Source organism: Cynocephalus volans, chromosome 1, assembly GCF_027409185.1.
Source record: "Cynocephalus volans isolate mCynVol1 chromosome 1, mCynVol1.pri, whole genome shotgun sequence".
Taxonomy (NCBI): domain Eukaryota; kingdom Metazoa; phylum Chordata; class Mammalia; order Dermoptera; family Cynocephalidae; genus Cynocephalus; species Cynocephalus volans.
Genome location: NC_084460.1, coordinates 266,661,028 through 266,669,702, shown reverse-complemented (window position 1 = coordinate 266,669,702; position 8,675 = coordinate 266,661,028). Strand labels below are relative to the sequence as shown.

The 8,675-nt window shown below is 38.4% G+C and overlaps 1 protein-coding gene across 5 annotated transcripts in view; it reads left to right on the top strand.

The window, feature by feature from the left end:
- The window catches only part of TRAK2 (trafficking kinesin protein 2), a 57,600-nt gene that overhangs the window by 756 nt on the left and 48,169 nt on the right, over nucleotides 1-8,675 (top strand). For 4 of the 5 annotated variants that reach the window (XM_063101466.1, XM_063100210.1, XM_063100998.1 and 1 more), the window contains exon 1: nucleotides 6-201. The exons of the other annotated variant lie outside the window; for it this stretch is intronic. The gene's annotated coding sequence lies outside the window, so the exon portion shown is untranslated. Of the gene's footprint in view, nucleotides 1-5; nucleotides 202-8,675 lie in introns of those variants that run through there. 5 annotated transcript variants of the gene reach the window in all.

Genomic DNA, 8,675 nt, shown 5'->3' with positions numbered 1-8,675 from the left:
TGGGCTGCCATTGCCCCGGCGTCACTGCAGAACCGAGGTCGCTGCGTGATGATGTGGTGAAGTCGTCCTCCGGTCCCTGCCACGCCCTGGCGGTTACTGGCAGCGGCGGCAGCTTCGGCTGCCGCTCTCAGGCTGCCGCCGCTTTAGGGGCTTCGCCCTGAGGGGGCTCCGGCGGAGGACGAAGGACGCCGGACCATTCTGGTGAGTAACCTTCCCGCGCACGACTCGAGCTTACCCTTGCCAACTTCCCCGGAAGGCAGAGGAGCCTCCCCGCCCCGCGCTCGTCCGGTCCCCGGAGGTCACGCGCGGACACCGTAGCCGGGGGCTGGGTCCTCGCTCGGTCCCCGCCTCGTGGTGGTTAGTGGGTTGCTTCCCAAGTGTGAGTGCGATGATGGGCTCTGGCCTCGGGTTTCACCCCAGCTGCATCTCTGAGGATTGGCAGCCTCTCGTCCCCTGCCGGACAGCGTCGGTCTGGAGCCCCGTCTTTTAGGATGAATGGCATTAGTGTCTAGATATTAAACCTTAAGCTTCGGTGGCCATCTGTGATGGAAGCAGGAGGAGAGGTTATTGGAAAGAGCTCATTCTGTGTTAAGTCGAGTGCGTCTTTTCTTGCTATTGATTTTGAGCCAGACACCACACGTCTTTTAAAAGAAAAAAGGTTGACTTTAGTTTGAAGCGTAAATAATGGATTTTGTTAGATGTCCTTCCTAGTACTGGCATTAAAATAATGTCGCAAACACTTAAAAAATATATATATCGGTCGTAATAATAGTGGTGAGCCCAGTTACTTGCTCATGAACCTTTTCCTGTTTCTGCGCCAGAAGAAGTAACTTTTCACCGGAAATTCGTCAAGCTGGAATGGACTATAGGAACAAAATGAGGTGAACTCTTTCAGTTTTTAGTTTGTCTCAGTAAATTTTTTCCCGATCTTTAAATCTTTGCTGTCGAATTGGAAGTCCGAGCTACAGTGATCTTCAAATAGCATGCTAATGGTGGTGACGCGACACTTCAAAAACACATTGTGAAGGACGTTTGGTGGTAAGAAGGGCAGGGATGAAGACAATTTATCATCGCAGCAGTTATTCTAGCTTTCTGTTTTTAAAATTAAGTAATATCCACCAAGTCCCAGACACACTATGTGAAAGACAGTGTTTTATTATCTTATAGATTTCTGTTCATTTGGTGGAAGAGGTTGGAAAGAAAAAACGACTACGTGCAGTCTGCCAAGCCCCCCAATTATGAACTCTACATGCGTTAGCTCACTTAATCACTTTAACAAACATGTTGCACTAATCCAAGGCTCAAAAAGTTTGCTTATGTAACAGTGGAGATTTAAATTTAGATCTGCCCCACTTGGAAGTTACAGGTCAAGTAACCTGTACCTACTTCAAAAATTACAGATGTTAAAGCTTGAGTGATTAAAAAGAATTTTCCGGCGTTATTTCCTAATACTGTTTCCAACACACTTTGAACATCTAGAGTAAGTCCTGAGTCCCTGCTTTAGTAGTACTTTTGAACAAATTGTTCTCTCTGCCTGCAGAAGTTCTCATCCTTGAGAGCTGCTCATGAAGACCCTAAAAGCACATTCCAAATTGACCTCAATTTACTTATGTAAGAAATGATGAGATTGAACTTTCATCCCAAAGGTCCTTTCCACTTCACATGTTTTATGAGTTTACAATTGAAAATATGAGCCAAGCAGTACTTTTCTCCACTGGGAATGGTTAGCATTTATAGTCACAAAGAGTAGAAAAATTTCTTAAAAATTTTGTTTCAGTGCCCAAAATATGTTAAACACCGATGTAAGAAGTGAGACAGATGATGTTATTTCATGTTTATTTTGTACTCTTTATATCATCTGTACCAGTTTTTGAACCTCTTTAGTTACCATCCTGTTTAGTTGGTAAGTAGTGTGAGGCATTAAGGTAGTAGTCACGTTTAAATTACCCAGTAATTAAAGGAACTAAATTGTTCATGGTTTCTAGTCATATCTGTTCAGACCTGTAGTGTTCTTGTAATAATAGGAAACACATGTAATATTTTCTATGTGCTAGATATCCATCTAAATGTTTTACCTGTATTAATTTATCATCACAATAGCAGCATGAGGTGTTTTCATAGAAAGGCAACTAAAGCAAAGAGAGGATAGTAAACATACCCAAGGTCATTTAACTACTAAGTGTTAGAAATGGGTGTCAAACCAGGCAAGGTCAGAGTCCTTACTCAAACGTTTATTGACCACCCACTGTGCACCAACCCCTCCCCCCAAATGGATGCTTTTTATTATAATTGAGTTATCTATCTTTACAACTTCCTTAGAATGGAAATTCAACATTTAGTGATTTGTCCAAAGTCACAAAATAAGTAAACCACGATTTGGATTTGGATCCATGCTTGCCTTACTTCAAGGTCCGTGTTTTTTCCTCTATTTCCCCTCAATAATCAGATTTCTGCTAAATACCTTCTAGCCAGACATTATGCTAGGTACTAGGATATAGTCTTTGCTCTTAAAGAGTACGGTCTGAAGAAGAAAAGAGAATTCTGATAGTGTGTTGAAAAGTACGGTAGCAGTATGAAGACAGCAATGTACAGAGGTTCTTACTGATGGGAGCACAGAGAAAGGGCACTGAAAGCAGCCTGGAGTAGGAAGGCTTTGGCCAGTCTTGTAAAAAAAAAAAGGGGGGAAATTAACCTGGGCAGAGAAAAAGGGGAAGAGGTTGTTATGGACTGAATTGTATTCTCCCAAAATTCTTATGTTGAAGCCTAACCACTGTAACCTCAGAATGAAACTGTATTTGGAGATAGGGCTTTTGGGGTGATTAAGTTAAACTAAGGCCGTTAGGGTGGACCCTAATCTGATCTGACATTTGGCCTAATGAGAAGAGGAAATTTGGACACAAAAAGAGACACCAGAGATGCATGTGGACAGAGAAAAGACCATGTGAGGATATATCAAGAAGACCAAGGAGAGAGGCCTCAGGAGAATCCAAACCTGCCAACACCCTGATCTTAGGCTTCTACCCTCCAGAATTTTGAGAAAATTTCTGTTGTTTAAGCCACCCAGTTTGTGGTATATTGTTATGGAAGCCCTAGCAAACCAACAAATAGGGGGTGTTCTAAAGCAAAAAGAATGATATACAAAAAGATTTTAAGGTATGGCCAGGTGATTTAGGTCTCATGGTGAGGAGAGAAGTGTTGAGAGATGAAGCTTGAGACTAGGCTGAGGCCAGATTAGGAAGATTTTGTGTGAGAAGCTAAGGGGTTCAAACTCTATCCTAAGGGAGATGGAATGGAGGGTGTTTGTAGCAGTGGGAAAACTTTAGATATGCATTTTAGAAAGACTGCTCTGAGCCTTGTGGAGGGTAGGTTAAAGGGGATAAGACTGGAGGCAAGGAAGCCAATTAGATGGCTGTTGACACAGGAAGGTGAAGTAAAGATTTTCTCAGAATATGAAAATGTCAAATTAAAACAGAACCATTGTTGCTAGAAGGAAGACTGTAAAGGGCACATCTAACCTTTAGGGCATACATAAGATTTAGAAAGAATTTGTATATAGCTGTTTGTACCTAGAGACTGGCTTTGCTTTTGACATTTTGCTTTCCTTACGCAGATCATAAAGCTTCACACAACTATCACAGAATATTCAGTATTTTTCCACTCTAAAGAGTGATTTTATGTATTTAATAGATCCTTTTACGGTGCTTGCATTATTCTAAGTCAAATCATCTGACAGTCTTATGAAATACCTGCTATTATCTCCATTTATACATAAAGATACTGAAGCACAGAGAGGTTAAGTAACTTGCCCAAGGTCACATAGCAGAGTTAAGATTCAGACTCAAGCAGTGTGTCTTCAGAGTCTGTGCCCTTAGCCTTATGCTATGCTCTTGCCATGTAATATTTATCAGGATCTTCAACTACTTGTGAAAATAGGGAGAAGGAATACAAAAATAAATTAGGTATGTTTGCTGTAGGAGGTATACAGTATATAAGAAGAGATGGTGAACAACTATAATATAAGGTTTAAAAAAGTGGTTTAGAGAAAAGTGGAGAGTGTTGGGAGGCAGTGCTTACTTCAAGTTGGGGTTTCTGGGAAGGCTTGGTGGAAAAAGTGGCATTTGAGCTAACGTGTGAAGAAGGGATAGAATTTGGATATGTAGAATGGGGAGAGGACATTAAAAGTAAAAGAAATAGCATGAGCAAAGTTATAGAATTGGGAATTTTCTGGTGTGTCTAGGAAACTGGTAAATGCAGTCTTTTGTTTTGGCTGGAATAGATTGTTTGGTTGGAGAAGGAAGTTGGAAAAGCTAAGGGACAAATGTCTGGGGAAGAGAACTCTGAGGGAGTGAGGGACAAGAAAAGTTTTGAGATTTCAAGCCTGAATGATTGAGGCATAGATCAGATGTAGTTATCTTTTAGGCATGGAAAAAGTTCATCTAGGCCCATCAGTTAACAAATCTGTTTTCCTTATCTTACAAATCCCTGTTACTGTTTCCATTCCCCCCCAAAACTTAATCCCTACTAACTGTTGAGGGTGAGAAATCCTATTATGGTAGTGGAAAGGTGGGGCCTTGAAGAGGTGATTAGATTGTGGGACAATGCTGTAGTGAATGGATTAAAAATGGTGGTTAGGGGTGTGATTTGGAGGGCTTCAAAAAGAGAGCAAATGAGGAGGTTAGTCTCTGCTCTCTCTGCTCCACCATTTTCACAATGTGATACTCTGCCATCACTGTTGCCACCAAGGCTCTCACCAGATATGTTCCCTGGACTTTGGACTTCCCAGCCTCAGATATTGTAAGCAATAAATTTTGTTATCTTTATAAACCACCCAGTTTTAAGTATTTTGTTATAAGCAACAGATACATACTAATACACACCTAGTTTATGCCTTTATTACAGTAATCCATGTATAATGTGATAAAATTTCCTAATTATTTTTCTGTCTCTAATCTCTGCATTCCTGAAATTTATCCTGTATTCTGCCTCCACACTTATTTCTTTCAAATGTCACCTTCTATTTAGAAACGTGTTCCCTGCAAGATTAAGTTCAGACTTCTTAATCTGAAATAGTCAAATTTAAATCTCCAAATACCTTCCCTATAATTCTTCCCACTCAAATTGTTCTGTGTACTGCTGCCATGTTGGCTCTGTCTGCTGCTTACTTTGGGGACTCTTTTGTTGTTTTTTTTGTGTTTGTTTTTTTTTTTTTAACTTTGTCTACCAGATACTCCCATTCTCTCCTATCCAGTCTTTTCATTCTTAAGGAACCCACTTAAATCTCACATCCTATGTGGAGCCAGACCACTACAGCTATAAAAAAGCTCTCCCCTGTTGGACTGTCTGAAGGACAATTCTGTTGTAATACTCATGAAATACGTATTTATTATCTGGTAGTATTATCGTATTTTCTTAGATTTCTTAGATCATTAGATATTAGATCTAATCTAGATCCTGGAGGTCACTAGAGCTCTCGCTATTAGATCATAGATTTCTTAGATTTTTTTTTTTAATTTAGTTATTTTAAATTGACTGATAACATTTTTTGTATTTATCATGTACAATAAGATGTTTTGGAGTACATACACTATATACTGTGGAATGGTTAAATCTCGCTAATTCACAAATGCATTACTCACATAGTTACCATTTTTGTGGTAAGAACACATAACATCCATGCTCTTTATATTTTTCAAGAATATAATATATCACCATTAACTATAGTCATCTTACTATACAGCAGATCTACTGTTTAGCTCTTTTTAGTACTTTTAGTTTAATTAAAGTGGCATTTATTGAAAGCTGTCCAGTAAACAACTGATTGACCAGTTGTTAATTGAGGTCATTTTATTGAAATTTATTTTAGAACTAACTGCTTACTATGTAATGTTCTGACTTTATTTTTTAGCTTTACTACTTACTCACATAACCATGGAAATATCCTGTTTATCCTGTATATTTTTTAGCTTTACTACTTACATAACCATGGAAATATCCTGTTTATCCTGTATTGTGGTTTATTCATGCTTAAAAATAAATATATAAAGTCTGCCAGTGGTATAGAGATGGAACTAATTCATTTTATAGAGATCGTTGAGGTCTTTGAAGCTTATCTATATTTATCTTGTCAGTGTTTGCCAAACTTTGAGTTCTTTTTCTTTAGAAAGCTTTTTGACATGTCTCAAGAAAAGAAGGAATAGTTAAAATAAAATAGGGCCTCATTTAAGAGTATGACAATATATGGCGCAACAGTGGAGCTGATGAATTATGCATTTTAATGGTGAAAGAATTCTTTGGAGAAGCTTGGGTGAAGACAGAGGGCAGAAGCTAGAGGGGAACCCAAAGTCTTAGGGAAGAGAGATTTTAAAATCTTTATCTGTTTTTAATAAAATGGAAGACTTTGAGCATGTTAATAAGCCAAGGAAGAGGGTGAAGCAAGTGGAGGGGAGGGAGGACCAGTGCAGCAAGGTTTAGAGGAGGCAGGAGTAGAGACTGTTAAATAACTTATATTTCATTGTTTTTTAACTGGGTAGACATGTACACATGGTAGAAAAATTAAAAGGTATATGATGAAAAATAAGTTACTCTCCCCTTTCTGTCTTCCAGCAACCCAGTTTCTCTTCTAAGAGGAGTACTAATTTATATTCCCATCAATAAGTGTGCAATTGCATGGTTGAGATTATGTTTGTACTTCATTCTCAGAGTTTGGAGAGAAAGCTAGCTATAGACTACATGGATTTATTGGTGGAAGGAATGTGAGTAAGAGAAATGGAGAAGAGATGAGTGAGAAAGATATGGTGTGGAATTGTCTCAGAAGAGAAAAGACAATTAAGAGGATACTAGAGGGCCTGGCTTGGTGTTAGGGCCATGGTTGAGGACTGAGTTTGCAGCAGCCCCGTTCCACATGGGTTTATTACCTTATCAGGAGAACTTAACTGTCTTTATATTTAAAATGCAAGTCATCTTAGAAAATGGACTTCTCAAAAATTTGTCATGTGTATGTAAATACCTGTTTAGGGTCCAAGTGCCAAAGCTCTGCTTTCTGCTCTTACTGCTTTCCACCATAGGTGTGTTAAGTGCAGTGCTTTGGGGTTATTCAAGCCAGTACTATAAATCAAAACAAAGGGAAGCTTTGCGGCTGAGAAAGAGCACTCTGTCTGGAGGAACAACAGAGGAGGAGACTGGAAACCAACTAAAATGTCTCTGAGATGGTACTACTGTTTCTAAAGCACATAATTTAACAACTTTAAAAAAAAATTCTTTTCAACCATTCTCATCTTTCTCAGCTAGTACTAGGCTAAACCACTGAATTTGCCTTTGTTTTGTTTTTAGTCACAAAATTGAAAGGCTACAAATGAGGCTTATACTAGCACTTATGAGTTTATAAAAGAAAGTGTCTGATCATCTCTCATTTGGTATGGGGCTTATTTTAAATGCATTCATAATCAGCAACAAGTGCTCTTAGAGGAGAACATAATAAAACTAAGCAATAAGCCAAAGAAAGGTTTGGTTTTAGCTTTCCTGAGACTGACTAGTTCTTTTTAGTTATTACAAGAAAAGTAGGTACTGTGTTATTGCCATAAAAATGATAAATCACCATTTAACACCAGACTCCATACAGTGTTTTATGACATAAAGCAAATACAGTATTTTCTTTAGAATGTTCAATCTTAGCTTGATTTTGTTTTTCAAGGCAATTCGTTAAGTTAATGTTAGACTAAAAATGTATTAATAATCAACTTTGTTCATTAAATTGCTTCTGTAATTAGTGTATAGACATTTTTCATTATTAAGCTTATAGTTAGGCATGTATTGCAAACCTGCTGTGTTAGTTGCTGTCAAGTTTTGGATACTTTCCTTTAAGGAGCTTACAGTATAGTGAGGGAGAAATGACAAAGCAGCACCTCGTCTTCAGGAATCATCCAAGAAGGGGATTACTGATTAAGAGCATAGTCACAATGAAAAATTTTAAGATTTCCTAAACCTTTTTTTTCATGTTTGTAATCCACTCTATATTTCCCTACTAAAGATTAACAGTAAAATTCTCACAAAAACAGAGAGGAGGACCTATACTTTTCTTGGGAGACAGTGAAGAAAGCACAGAGCGTATTCATAGCCAGCCTAGGAGAAAGAACACCAGGTGAGAAAAGCACTTGGCAACAGTGCCAAAGAAAGAGAAGAAAACCAATTAAATCCCAGGTGCTGAAGGGATGAAAGGAAGGTATTCGGGGAAACTTGCCAAGGTCAGAAAAACAGGTCTTGGAGTTCAGTATCAAGCAGACACATTATGGGTTCTCTGATAACCTAGTTATCTGGTTTCTCAGACAACAGCAGGTTAGAAAGAGGAGAGGCACACTGGCAACAGTAAAGTATAATAACCATTACCTCACAGCGAGAGAGGAAAGAAGTAGATTTAAAATCTCAAAAAAAAAAAAAAAAAAAAAATTAGCAATTGGGGCCATTTTAATGTTGGGAGAAAGAGCTTTTTAAAAGCTTATAATCCTGGAGGATATTACCATAGTCATTATGTTATAGCATAGTTATTGCTATTCAAAGTGATGACTCTGAGTCATCAAATTATTTTGTGTCTATTTTATCTAAGGACATTTTTTTTCTCTCCCACAGCAGTTTATTGGACTTTCCTCATTATCATGTCTTAACTTTAGGGGGAAAACACC